This window comes from Monodelphis domestica, chromosome 4 (genome assembly GCF_027887165.1).
Source record: "Monodelphis domestica isolate mMonDom1 chromosome 4, mMonDom1.pri, whole genome shotgun sequence".
NCBI classification, from domain to species: Eukaryota; Metazoa; Chordata; class Mammalia; order Didelphimorphia; family Didelphidae; genus Monodelphis; species Monodelphis domestica.
Window position 1 is genome coordinate 65,464,290 of NC_077230.1, and position 13,810 is coordinate 65,478,099.

The window sequence follows — 13,810 nt, forward strand, 5'->3', positions numbered from 1 at the left end:
TCATGATGAGTAGTGTGGAATAGAAGTTTCATTTAGAGATGTTACCTTACGCATGCTTGGCATGCCCATCTTTGTCAGGCTTTTTATCACTCTTCTCAATTAAAACCCAATGGAGTTTTCTACCAAGAAGAAAAGGAGCTAGCAGCGATCATTTGTCAATGATCACTTTGTCCTTCAAAAGGTAAAGGACATGATAAAGGAAAGTATTATTCTGTTATTCTGGTCCTTTCTAATGAGAAAAATCTGAAATGTAGTTAATAATAACTTATGGTGGTGAAAGGATCATTGTAGCAGAAGAAAGGAAAGTTACACATTGACATCCACCTGAATTTGGGAGACCTCAATTCCAGAAATAGAAAGATAGGATAACACAGCCTCAAACTCTCTACAGAAAGTCAATTTAGGTAGGATTAGAAAGGTTTAAGAATAAAACTCTAAAGACACAATGATAAACTTCTTTTTTTAAAAGTATTGTTTATTTATTTCCTTTTTTAAACTTACAATATTTTTCCATAATTACATGATTCATGATTCCACCTCCCTCACTCTTTCCTCCCCCTTCCCAGAGATGACAAGTAATTCCACTGGATTATACATGCATTGTTGTTCAAAACCTATTTCCATGTTATTCATATTTGCAATAGAGTGATCTTTTAAAGCCCAAACCTCAATCATAAACCCATCAAACTATATGTTCCATCATATATTTTTCTAATGCATTTCTGTTTCCAAAGTTCTTTCTCTGAATGTGGATAGTGTTCTTTCTCAGAAGTTCCTCTGCATTGTACTGGGTCATTGCATCGCTGCTAGTAGAGAAGTCAATTATATTCAATTGTGCCACAGTGTATCAGTCTCTGTGTATAATGTTCTCCTGGTTCTGCTCCTTTCACTCTGTATCAATTCCTGGAGATCATTCCAGTTCATATGGAATTCCTCAAGTTCTTTATTCCTTTCAGCACAAGTATTGTTTATTCTTAACATTATTTTCTTTTTAAATTTTGAGTTTAAAATTCCCTCTCTCCCCAACAGAGAAGGCAAACAATATGATATCAATTATACCTGTGAAATAATACAAGATATATTTCTATATTAGCCATATCACAAATAAAGCAACATATATTTTATGTATATGAATATATACATTAAAAGTGAGAAAATAATACTTCAATTTGCTTATTGAATTCATCAGTTCACATAGAATTTTTTCATCATAGGTTCTTTGGAACTATCTTAGATCATTTTCTTGATCAAAGTAGTCAAGTCTTTCTCAGTTCATCATTACAAAATTGGTGTTTCTACTCACCATGATTTTGCAGTTGTTGTCACTTCACTTTGCATCAATTCATATAGGTCTTGAAATATTTTTTTTCTGAAACTAACCCCTTAGTTGTTTCCCATAGCACAATAATAATCCATCAAGCTCATATGCCACAACTTTTTCTGTCATACCTCAATTGATGAGCATTCCCTCAATTTTCAATTCTTTGCCACTACAAACAAGAACTACTATAAACATTTTTGTACATATGAGCCCATTTTCTTGGATCTCTTTTTTTAAATTTAATTTTATTATTACTTTTTTTAGTCAACTTAGAACATTATTCCTTGGTTACAAGAATCACATTCTTTCCCTCCCTCCCCTCCCCCCACACTTCCCATAGCCGACACAAAATCCCATTGGGTATTACATGTGTCCTTGATAAGAACCCATTTCCATGTTGTTGATGTTTGTACTAGGATGTTCATTTAGTCTACATCCTCAGCCATATCCCTTAGACCCATGTGATCAAGCAGTTGCTTTTCTTCCTTTTTTCTACTCCCACAGTTTTCCTCTGGATGTGGATGGTGTTCTTTCTCGTAGATTCCTCCCAGTTGTTCAGGATCACTGCATTGTCACTAATGGAGAAGTCCATTACATTCTATTATACCACAGTGTATCAGCCTCTGTGTACAATGTTTTCCTGGTTCTGCTCCTCTCACTCTGCATCAATTCCTGGAGGTCGTTCCAGTCCCCATGGAATTCCTCCACTTTATTATTCCTTTTAGCACAATAGTATTCCATCACCAACATATACCACAATTTGTTCCGCCATTCCCCAATTGAAGGGCATCCCCTCATTTTCCAATTTTTTGCCACGACAAAGAGTGCAGCTATGAATATTCTTGTACAGGTCTTTTTCCTTATTATCTCTTTGGGATACAAACCTAGCAGTGCTATGTCTGGGTCAAAGGGCAGACATTCTTTTAGTACCCTTTGGGCATAGTTCCAAATTGCCCTCCAGAATAGTTGGACCAATTCATGGTAAACTGTTTGAGAGTCTTTTTTTTTTTAAATATAAAAGTAGGCTTCCTTAGAGAAAGTAATGTGGATAAACAGACAAATCACTAAGCTGATGCCATTTTTATAAAAGACAAATTGGGAGATGGAGGCAAAGGCAGGAGGAATCATCCTGCAATGGATTATCAACCTTGAATTAAAGATAAAAATACAAACATGGCTCAATTCTGAAACAATAGTTTTATTCAATCTCAGATTAAACCAAGGCTGTAGAAGAACAGTAAAGGCAAAAAAAAAGATATTCTTTCTTTCTTTCTTTCTTTCTTTCTTTTTTTTTTGTAAAGCTACATTAGATAAAAAGGAAGATCAAAGAGGGGACAACAGGATTATGGGTAGGGTGGAAATAATGGTATTCATGATGAAGAGAAGGCAAAATTATTCAACTGATATTTTGCTTCTTTTCTCTGTTACAGAAAAACTTTGTAATGAAAAAGAAGGATCAAAAATGGCCAACATGGAGTTAAGACCTAAGGTAAATAACTAGATAATAAGAAAATACCTAGTTGCCTTTGATAAATCTAAGACAAATGACCCAAAGTAAACACTGGGTTATGTGACTGTTCAGCCATCATCAGGGATCTTTGAAAGATTATGAAGAGAAAAAGAAAAGGTTGTGGAGAATGGGACAGTTAGCAGAAGATGGGATGAAAATGTGAAAAGTAGCTTTTGTCCCAATTTTCAAAGAGAGAGAGAGAGAGAGAGAGAGAGAGAGAGAGAGAGACAGAGAGAGAGAGAGAGAGAGAGAGAGAGAGAGAGAGAGAGAGAGAGAGAGAGAGAAAGAGAGAGACAGAGAGAGACAGAGAGAGACAGAGAGAGAGTAGTCTGTCAGTTGTGGGTTAGTGAACTTGAAGTTTGTTCCTGGGAAAATGATCTAAAACATGATTCAATATATATTATTTATGAACATCAGTAAAAAGAAGTGTTAAAGAGTCAGTCAGCATATGTCCAAAAAGAATACACCATCCCAGCTTAGCCTCCTTTATTTCCTTCTTTGATTCTCTCCTTCCCCTTTCCTTCCTTTGTTCCCTCCCTCCCTCCTAGCTTCCTCCCTTCTTCTCTTCCTTTATTCTTCCCTTTCTCCTGCCTTCCTTTTTTTCTTTTTCTTTTTCTCATAAAGAAGGAACAGTAGATGGAATGCTGGACCTGGAATCAGGAAGATCTCCAATCAGATGAATTATCTATGAAATGGTGATAATAATAGCATCCACCTCCCAAGGTTGTAATAAAAATAAAATAATATAAAATTTCTAAAGTTCTTTGCAAAACTTAATTAATTAATTAATTTTTAAGCCCTTATCTTCTGTCTTGGAATCAATACTGTATATTGGTTCCAAGGTAGAATAGTGGTAAGGGCTAGGCAATGGGGGCCAAGTGACTTGCCCAGGGTCAGCCAGCTGGGAAGGGTCTGACGCCAGATTTGAACCTAGGACCTCCCATCTCTAGGCCTAGCTCTCAATCCACTGAACTACCCAGCTGCCCCCAAAAACTTAATTTATAAATGCTAGTTGTTGCTGTTCTTTTTCTTTCAGTTTCCCATAGCATCTAATAGAAGCATTTGGCATATAGTAAGCTCAATAAGTAGATAAATATCTGATGAACAATGAACTTTTAAGGAAGATTGATTCAAATAGTTTCCTAAAATCTGTAGATTTATATAGATAATAGGGTCTAAATTAATTTTCTTAATAGCTAAATTCTACTTCCACTTCTGTGCCTCACATTTTAAAGTATATTCCAAAGGCAAGTAATGACTTCTGCTAGTCAGCTCCCATTTCTCTTCTCCTTTCTCCTCTCCTCCTACTCTTCCCACTCCCTTCATGGCTCACTGTCAAAAAGAATAAATTCCTTCTGGGCTGTGAACCCTAGCCTTCTGTATTCTCCTTCATCTGTGCTTGAACTGTTCAGAGAGCAAGTTGGGAGCTGCTGGGATTATAGGATGTTTTTATAAATGTATTTTCAAAACCAAGACCTCTGAATACATTTGGATTAAGCCCTTTAATAATGATGATACCCTGTACAGACGGAGCTCCTTTCATCAAAGGACTTCAAAGCATTTTGCCAAATCTACTTGGTAAGATCCATTATCTTGCATTTTTAAAACCGGAGAATCAGTCAAAAAGCAACATAGAGAATCCCTGCCCACTGGGCTGGGTGTCAGAAAGAAATAGGATATTCTCTGCCAACCCTTCCCCCTTTGGTTTAGTTTTCATCAGTATATGTGTCTGGGAGGGAACTCTGAAGGGTACATTTCTGAGGGCAGATGTTTGTGGACTCTTGATTGTGTAACAAGAGTGGGGTTCGGGTAGGGCTAGAAGCTACTCCAAGAAATCTTCATGAAGTGCTTGCCTGGGAGCAGAAAATGCAATTTATGTTTATAATGGAAAAAAAGTGATTGGAGGAAGAAGTAAATGGCATGCAACATTGTTTTTTATGCATATGCATTACGAAGAAAATGAAAATAAAACATTACAGAGAAGCAAATGCAACCTAATGATGTTTTTGCATGTTTTTATATCACACTCATTTCTGGTTGTACTTCATTGCCTCCACTTCCTACACAGTGAGCCTCCCTTCATGACAAAGGAAAAGAGTTAAGCAAAAGTCATTGATTTTGGTGGTATTTGCAACATTCCACGGGAGCAGACCTCCACCTCAGCAAGGAAAGGAGAGACTAGATTCTTTTTCAACTGTTCTTGGTGGCCCAGGCTAGTCATTACAATTACAAACTTACCAAAGTGGATATTTATTGTGTTATTTGCCATTTGGTTCCACTACTGTTATCACAGGTATCCATTGATTTCCCAACTGAGCATCTGCCATCTAAGTGCAAAGGCAGGTTATAGTTCATCATGTGTGAAAATAGGATTTAGAACCAGAAGGAACCTTAGGGATCATTAAGTTCAAATCCCTAATTTTGAGAGGAAAAGTGAGACCTGGAAAAGTTTAAGTGACTTGCTTGAGGTCACACAGATAGGAAGTAGTAGAAATGAGATTTGAGCCCCAGTAGTCTCAGTGCCAAGCCAATGTTTTTTTTTAATTTTTATTAAAAAGAGAAGTAAAAATATTTGGGTTACAATAGGGTCTTAGACATTATCTAATCTACTCCAGCAGATTTTCCTACCCCTTGACACTAAATCACAGTCAGTTTGCTCAGTTGGAAGTCGGTTTGGAAGAGAATATCAAAAGGCCCTACTGAACATGGCAGAAGGGGCAGACATAGGAAACTTTTGTTCTATTTATTCTCTACCACCTTTTTCTCAGCTAACCTCAAGAACAACTATATGGTTGTGAAAAAAGTAAAATAAATGCATGATTTGGGGTCATAAGATCTAAGTTTTATTACTAGATCTGCTAATCATGGTACCCATGTACCACTGGGCAAATCATCGACTTTCTGGGAGGATCTCAGTTTTATCCTGTGTAAAGGGAAGAAGTCAGAAGAGCTAATTTCAAAAGTAACTCAGTTTGAAATCTACAATTAATTCATCATGACCCATGCGTTTCCTTTTGGGAGATGTAGGGAAGGGAAAAGAAATTCTTTTTTTGTACAAATGTGACAGCTTTTTCTTAGTTCTCACTTTCCTTGACTTCCCTGAAGCATTTGACACCATTGACTGCTCCTCTTCTTAAATGCTCTCTCTTCTCTGAGTTTTTATGGCATTGTTCTCCTGATCATCTGAACGCTTTTCACTCTCCTTTGCTCTTTCATCATATATCTCATGACCATAACTATGAGGCTATATCCTAGGACTTTACTGTTTATGCTCATTCACATGGTGACTTTATCAGCTCCCATGGGTTCTATTATCATCTCTATTATCAAATCTGAAATCCATCTATTCAGAGTTATTGTCTCTGCTGAGGTACAGCTACTGAGTAACTTCTGAGCAACTCAAAATGGATTCCTGTAAACATCTCCAAGTCAGAATATCCAGAGCAGAACTCATTATAATAATATAATATAACGTAACGTAACGTAACATAACGTAATATAATATAATATATAATACAATACAATATAATACAATGAAATACTATATAATACAATATAATATAACATAACATAATATAATTAATATAATATAATTAATATAATATATGATATGATAGGATGTGATGTGTGATGTTATGTGATCTGATATAATATAATATAATGTAATGTAATATAACGTAATATAACAATGTAACATAATGTAATGTAACATAACATAACATAACATAATATAATATAACATAACATAATATAATTGGGTGGGGCCAGGTCACAAAGAGAGGGATTTCCAAAGAGAGGAAATTATATTTGATCCTAGAGACCTTCTGGACCTTACTGAATAAGGATATGACATGACGATCTCTGCTTCAGGAAAATCACCAAGGTACCTATGCAAGAATGGATTGGGGTGGAGAGACACATGGGTCAAGAAACCAATGAGGAATCACAGTAGACAAGGTAGAAAGATTTTAAGGACTAGAATTGGTCTATATGGATGGAAAGAAAAATATGAATGTAAGGAATGATGTGGAAATAGAGCTCAGATGGGGTAACTGATTTGATATGTGAAGAGGTGTCTAGGTGGAGTGGTGGACAGAGTGTTGGGTTTGGAGTTTGGGGTCAGGAAGATTCATTTTCTTGAGTTCAAATCTGGTCTCAGCCACTAGCTCTGTGACCCTGGGCAAGTCACTGAACTCTGTTTGCCTCAGCTCTTCATCTGAAAAATGAGCTGGAGAAGGAAAGGGCAAACTACTCCAGTATCTTAGTAGTATCTTTGCATGATCCAAATGGGGTAATGGAGAATAAAAGATGACTGAAAAAATTACTAAACTGAAAACATGGAAAATGTAAAAGAGAATCTTATTATGTATATACCCTGGTATAAAACCCAAAGCCACTATTTTTTCAATCTTTATTATTCACATTTTTTCTTTAGGTCCTGCAAATTCTGAGCATCTTAGAAATCTTCCGTCTTCTTTATAAAGTGTACTTCAATAACAACAGTATTTTGAAAATAGGAAACTTTAGATAAAAATATAATTGATTTCCCAGATTTTTTGCATATTGATGTTATCCTTTATTTGAATATATTTGTAAGTTGAAGGCTTGTGATTCATGTTTTGTTTCCTGGCTTGTTTATTTGTTGCCTTTTCGCTTGAAATGCTTTCATGTTTCATTCATGACTGGAATAAAGCAGAAGCCGAATGTGCACCGTACAAAGTGAAATGTATGAGGCAAACCCAAAACAAATACACCTGCAGGAGTAAGACTTCTGAAAATATTTGTATTTAAGCCCTTTAATAGTGATAGCACTCGGTCCAAACATAGCTCTTTTCATCAAGATTTCAAAGCAGTATGCCACACTTACTAATAATAACATTTCATATTTCTGTGAATGGAGTAAAAAGAAAGCATGAAGAACAGGCATAGGCTCTATGCAGCATCTCACACAGTATTTTGTTAAGTAACTATGAAGAACTTATATAGTACTTCGTTTTCTAACTATTTGTGTAAAGACCTCTGAAGAGAGAGATCTAGTCTTACTTAAATTATGTTTCTCTCCTAGAGTTTAATGCAATTCTCTGCACATAATAGTTACTTCTATATGTTTGGTTATTATACTGAATCATATGGTACTATATCATAAGTATGGAAGGCCAAAGATTGATGAGTCTTTTTTTCCTGCCAATTATCATGGAAATGTGTATTAGAAGGGAACTCTGTTTACCTTTTCTCTGACTATTCAGCAAAGAAATTTCTTTTTTTCAAGATACCTTGGTGTAATATTTTTTGAACTTTTTAGCCTGTTTTTACTCCTTCCTCCTAACTTGTTTTCAAGAAGGTCCTTGTTAGACAACTAATTGATTCACCCAACTAATTAAAGCATCATCTCATATTTTTGTCATGAATGGTAAAGGAGAAATTGTTGAGGAATGATTGATACTTTTAAAATAATTTTTGATGGAAATATTTTCAAAATTAATTTTATTATTTCCCTCCCTTGATGAATAGAATAGATTAATATTTTATAAAAAAAAACTGGGTTTCACTGAATTTTTATACAGTGATGGTCTTAAGAGCTATTGAAGTTTCAGAAACTTTTCTCCTTTTCCCACAATGAATGGTTCTAAAGTGTTATATAATAATAGGATTTGCAAAGTTCTTTACAAATATTAACTCATTCTTCCTTCACAAAAACCCTATGAGATAAATGTGACAATTATCCTCATTTTACAGACAAGAAAACTGAGGCAGGCAGAAGCTAAATTTCTTAGACTAGATTTGAACTTGGGTCTATCTGACTTCAGGCCCAGTGATCTGTACCACCTAGAAGCCTTTGGTTTTGTTTCACCAGTATCTTCTCTTGCTTTTGGTTATATTTATCATGGTTATCTGTATGACCACTTTAGCAGCCATACTGTTTCTTCTAATCTGATATAGACAAACTTGGGGGGGGGTGAGTGATTCCTGGGGAAAACTGGATGATTAAAGTCTTTAAATCTATAAAAAATTATTATATAAAGCTAAATCACTAAGCTCTGACCCTGATAATAGTTTTCCACATTTTCCATCTAATACAATACATGGACTTTTTATTTTTTTTCTCTATTCAGAGATTTTCCACTTATTTCTAGTTTCTTGCTTCTGACTGCTTCCAAAAGCAAACATTTCTATCAAGTCTGACCACCAGATAACTGGGAAGTTTAGAAATAGAATGAGAATAGATGATAATATAGTCATTCCTATGAAATAGTACTGGACATACTAAAGATTATTTTCTCTTCACATATATAATGCTTCTCACATAAACCCTACACTATTAATTTAATCCCTTTGTCTCTTTTCCAACAAAAATTATCTCATATCAGAGTCCTACGTGCCTCATTTTCTAAAGTACCATTATTGGCCCATGACTAATATCTCCAACTATGTCCCCACCCCATCCCATTCCCATGCATCCTGCACTGTGCTGTCAGATTTAAACCTTCTTTGACCATATCATTGTCAAGTACATTCAATGGCTCTCCACTGAACAAATCATCTAATTCAGTTCATGGGTTTATTCCCAAGGCATTATCCTGGGAACTTAGGGACACAAAGATGAAAAATTACACAGTACCTGCCTCCATGAGTAAATATAAGCATGGCATAGGAAAAATGTGATAAAGGAAAATAAATGTTGTTGTTTTGCTATTCAAACTATTTTCATCATGATTGACTCTTTTTGAACCCATTTGGGTTTTCTTGGCAAAGATACTGGAGTGGTTTTCCATGTCTTTCTCCAGCTTATTTAACAAATGGAGAAACTGAGGCAGAGTAAAGTGATTTTCCCAGGCTCACACAAATAGTAAGTGTCTAAGGCAATATCTGAAATGAGAAAGATGAGTCTTTCTGACTCCAGGCAAAGCACTTCATCTACTGCGACACCCTGCTGGGTAACATAGTAGATACAGCACCAGGTTTGAAGTCGGGTGACCTGAATTCAAATCTAGCCTCAGACACTTACCTCAAAGGGGGTCACAAAGAGTTGGACACAATAGAAATTATTGAACAACAAAAATTATATATATATATATATATATATGCAAAATGTTAAAAGTAAATTTCAGGAGGGAAAGATCCCTTTCAAAGTGCAGGGGATTGGGAAAGGCTTTATAGAGGATAAGGCATTTGAATTGACCCATGAATGACAAAAATGATTTCAATAGAAAGATAAAAAGAAGGACTGTATTAAAGGCATGGGCTGTTCAAAGAAGAAGAAAAAAGTGGCACTAAATTAGAGAATTAACTACTGGTATATTTCAACTAGACCACAGAGTGTGTGTAGAACAGTGAAATGAAGCTAAAAGAACATGTTAGAACCAGATTGTGGAAAGCATGAAATTAGAGGTTGATTTTATATTTTAGCAGAGATAGGGAGCCAGGAAAGGTTTTTGATCAGTGTGTCACATACTGAGACTTGTATCTTAGAAGATGATTTTGGCATTTTTTGAGGGATGTATTATTGGTAGGAGACTAGAAACAGAGGCTGTTATAGGCAAGAGGCAGTAAGAGCCTGACAAGTAGTGAGTAGAGAGAAAGAAAGAGAATGCAAGAGATATTCTGGAGGGGCAATTTGCAGAATTTAGTAAATCATTGAATAGGGGAGGGAAGAATAGGAAACAGAATGCTAAATTCCTTCCACAGACAAAGAAGGTGACTAGGAAGGACTGATTTGGGGGAAACATGATGAGTTTAATTTTGAAAATAATTGAATTTGAGGTGCTGATAGTATGTATATAAAGGTGAAGATGTGCAAGGAGCAATTCCAATATGGAATTTTAAGGGAGACAGATTGAGGTTAACTATATAGATATAGGAATCATTTCCCTTGTGGTTCCAAAAATCTGTAGTATGCTCAGCAGTCACACCTTGAGAAAATTATTTGGGAAGATGTGTTAATCCATGTTGAGTATAAATGGCAGGCCTCAATCTGTCAGTGAGTTAGCAGGGTGTCTATCCCCATCATGGGAAGACATCCCCTGCTAGAATGGGTGGATGAAAACAATTTATTCCAACAACCAATAAGGTGGCTAAAGCAGGGACTATGGAGCATCTATAACCTGCTCAGACATTGAAGATGCCAAGGTCATCCACTGCATCCTAAGCCATTGTCAGTAGTCCTGATTTTTATCTTGCCAAGGACTTCAATGACTCTGGAAGAGAGAGTGAGGGTGAGAACTCTGTGCAACTCTGCCTCACTTAAATCTAATTCACAACTGCATCAAGATGTCGCCCCATAATGTCATTGGTCTTCTTTGAAAATAAAGGACAAACAAATAATTACACACACACACACACATATACATACATGTTTATGTACATTTAGATAGAATTTATGTGGTATCTTAAGGTTTAAGAAAAACTTTACTTATATTATCTCCTTTGATCCTCACAATAACTTTGGAAGGCAGGTGCTATTATTATCCCCATTTTATAGATGAGGAACCCAAATCAAAAAAAGGCAAAGTGACTTAACCAAGATTTCACAGGTAGAAAGAGCTGAAAGATTCTAGTTCATGTTTGAGTCCAAGAGAGGTAATCTATTCACTCTAACACCTAGTTAGTTGCATGATCATATGTCTACAACCATGGTGCAAACTTCTTGAGGGCAGGGGCCATGTTCCTCTACAGCACCAGTTGTGCTTCAGAAATCATGGCTATTGGGGAAAGTAGAACATTGGCTTGATTCCATGCCTGACTCAGGCTACGCTTTAAAAGTCCAGTGACCTCTCTAAGCCTTAATTTCTTTATCTATAAAATCAGGATAATGATACTCCTGCTATTATTTCATAACTATATTGTGAAAATCAGTTTCATCAAACAATAAGCATTTGTTATAATGTAATATAATGTTTATTGTCCACCAAGCTTGGGATGAGATCATATATGAGAAAATACATTGTAATCCTAAAGCGTTACATTAAAATAAACTCCTGCTAGCTAAAACACATCCCGGAGACTGTCACCACTACCTCAAGGTGGCTGAGGTCACTAACCCCTGAAACACTGAAAAAAAAATCACTCTCTATCTTGGATGGTTGGATGCTCCCCTTGACAACCCTATAACTCTTAGGGACATATTATCCTCTTACCTTCCTCCATTAAACCTCATTCAGGCTTTTATAACTCAATAATGTAGATGACAAGAGAGAAATGTTGGTTCTATAAAACTCAATGCAAGCAGGAATTGTAAAATGTTTGATACATTGGTAAGAATCACTTGTATGAAGTATCAAAAATGTCAACATTTAAAGTACTTATGATACAGAGAAAAGAACTGAGATGTAGGTGATACCCAAGGTCATAAAGGAAATAAAAATGACAAGTTTTAGCCTATACATATTTTTATTTTTCCTGTTTTTAATGAGAATATTTTTCTTTTTAAAGATGACTGATTTTTTTCCTGAGTATCCATGTGTTTGCTGCTTCTCCTTGGGTCCTTCTCTAATTTTATCCTCCCTTTCCATTGTGCCTCCTCCTAGAGTGATTCCTACATTACTTCCTTTCTATGCTTTAGACAAATCAGTCCCCTTTTTGTTTCTTACCCTATCTTTAATACTCCACAGGCTATCCTCCAAATTTGGAATGCTCTCCTGATTCCTCCCTCAATGACCTCCTTGACTCCTCCACTGGTGAGGTCAAATAATACCTTCTCTAGTCCCTTTCTATACCATCAGTTACTAGTTACCCTCTCCCCTATTACTCTGGTACTTTGTACTATATTGGGGGGGATATAATAGAGAAATCATTTTTGAATATATACTCATCCCTGAAAATTTCATCTAGGAACATAGATTTAGAATGGAAAGGGATCTTGGAAGCCATCTAGACAAAACCCTTAATTTTACAGATAAGGAACCTGAGGCATATAAATGTACAATGACTTCTCCAGGGTTGTACAGGCAGCAAATGTCAGAGGAGAGATGTGAGCCCAGATCTTCCTATAATACTATAGTCTCTAACAGAAATTTAGGTCTGTATTTTTTTTTTATATGGTAGGATCTCATTTTACATGAACTCAACACATGCTAATTCAGGTATACATGATTGACAATTGAAAAAATAAAGGCAGAAAAATACACAAAATCAAAATTTTTAATTATGCACTAAATCTGCTCCATTTTTCCAAGTGGCATAAAGTCTCCCAGTACTTCACCCAATCATGCTCATTTTCACTTTGAAAACCATTAGTGTGAGTCATAACATTGTTTTGCACCAAAAATCAGTTTTTGTCTGAGGTTCTTGCTCGTAACAAGCCTTGTCCATGTCTGAGCAATGCTTCTTATTGTTTCGTTAATGCTATTTAGTTATTAATAATGGCCTCAAAGTACAAGGGTAATGATGCTGGTAGCTTTGAGAAGCCTAAGAAAAGTCATAAAGTGTCTAGGTACATTCTTATAAGTAATACTTATCAAATAATGGGGATTTCTATTATTTTCAGCTTATGCAAAAGGTCTTGGAATGTATTGGTCATATAAAATGAGGTCTTACTGTATTTGTATTCTAGGTGTCTACCACGGCACCTGATACATACCTTAGTATGCTTATTGACAATTTGGTGACTGATTGACTCTCAATATATTTGACTCATTATTCTATCTGTTGTCTGAAGCACAGCTCTGGGCTCTGGAGTACTTCAATTTCTCTTTCACCCGTATTCTACGATTGTGATTTAGGAGATATCAGTCTCCGTGTGTAGTCTCAAGATAGTTGCTCTTCAGAGAAATATCTGAACTAATTTCTCAGACGCTGATTAGCCATTGAAGGTTTAGGTCAATCACTTACCAGATGCTTCTAATTTCTCATGTTCTTTGCCCCCTTAGGTGGTAGTTGTTTTTAATGAAGGGCTCATGTTGTATTTTGAATTCTCCTTTCCAAATGCTTCTACACACATACAGATAAATTCATGGTCATTGCTGTTTGGGATGAATATTGTA

At 35.8% G+C, this 13,810-nt stretch overlaps 1 long non-coding RNA gene across 3 annotated transcripts in view; it reads left to right on the forward strand.

Annotated features, from left to right (window-relative positions):
• LOC130453646 (uncharacterized) overlaps nt 1-13,810 on the forward strand; it is a 135,242-nt gene that overhangs the window by 66,243 nt on the left and 55,189 nt on the right. For all 3 annotated transcript variants that reach the window (XR_008911099.1, XR_008911100.1, XR_008911101.1), the window contains exon 2: nt 2,752-2,810. This is a non-coding gene — a long non-coding RNA (uncharacterized LOC130453646). The remainder of the gene's footprint in view (nt 1-2,751; nt 2,811-13,810) is intronic.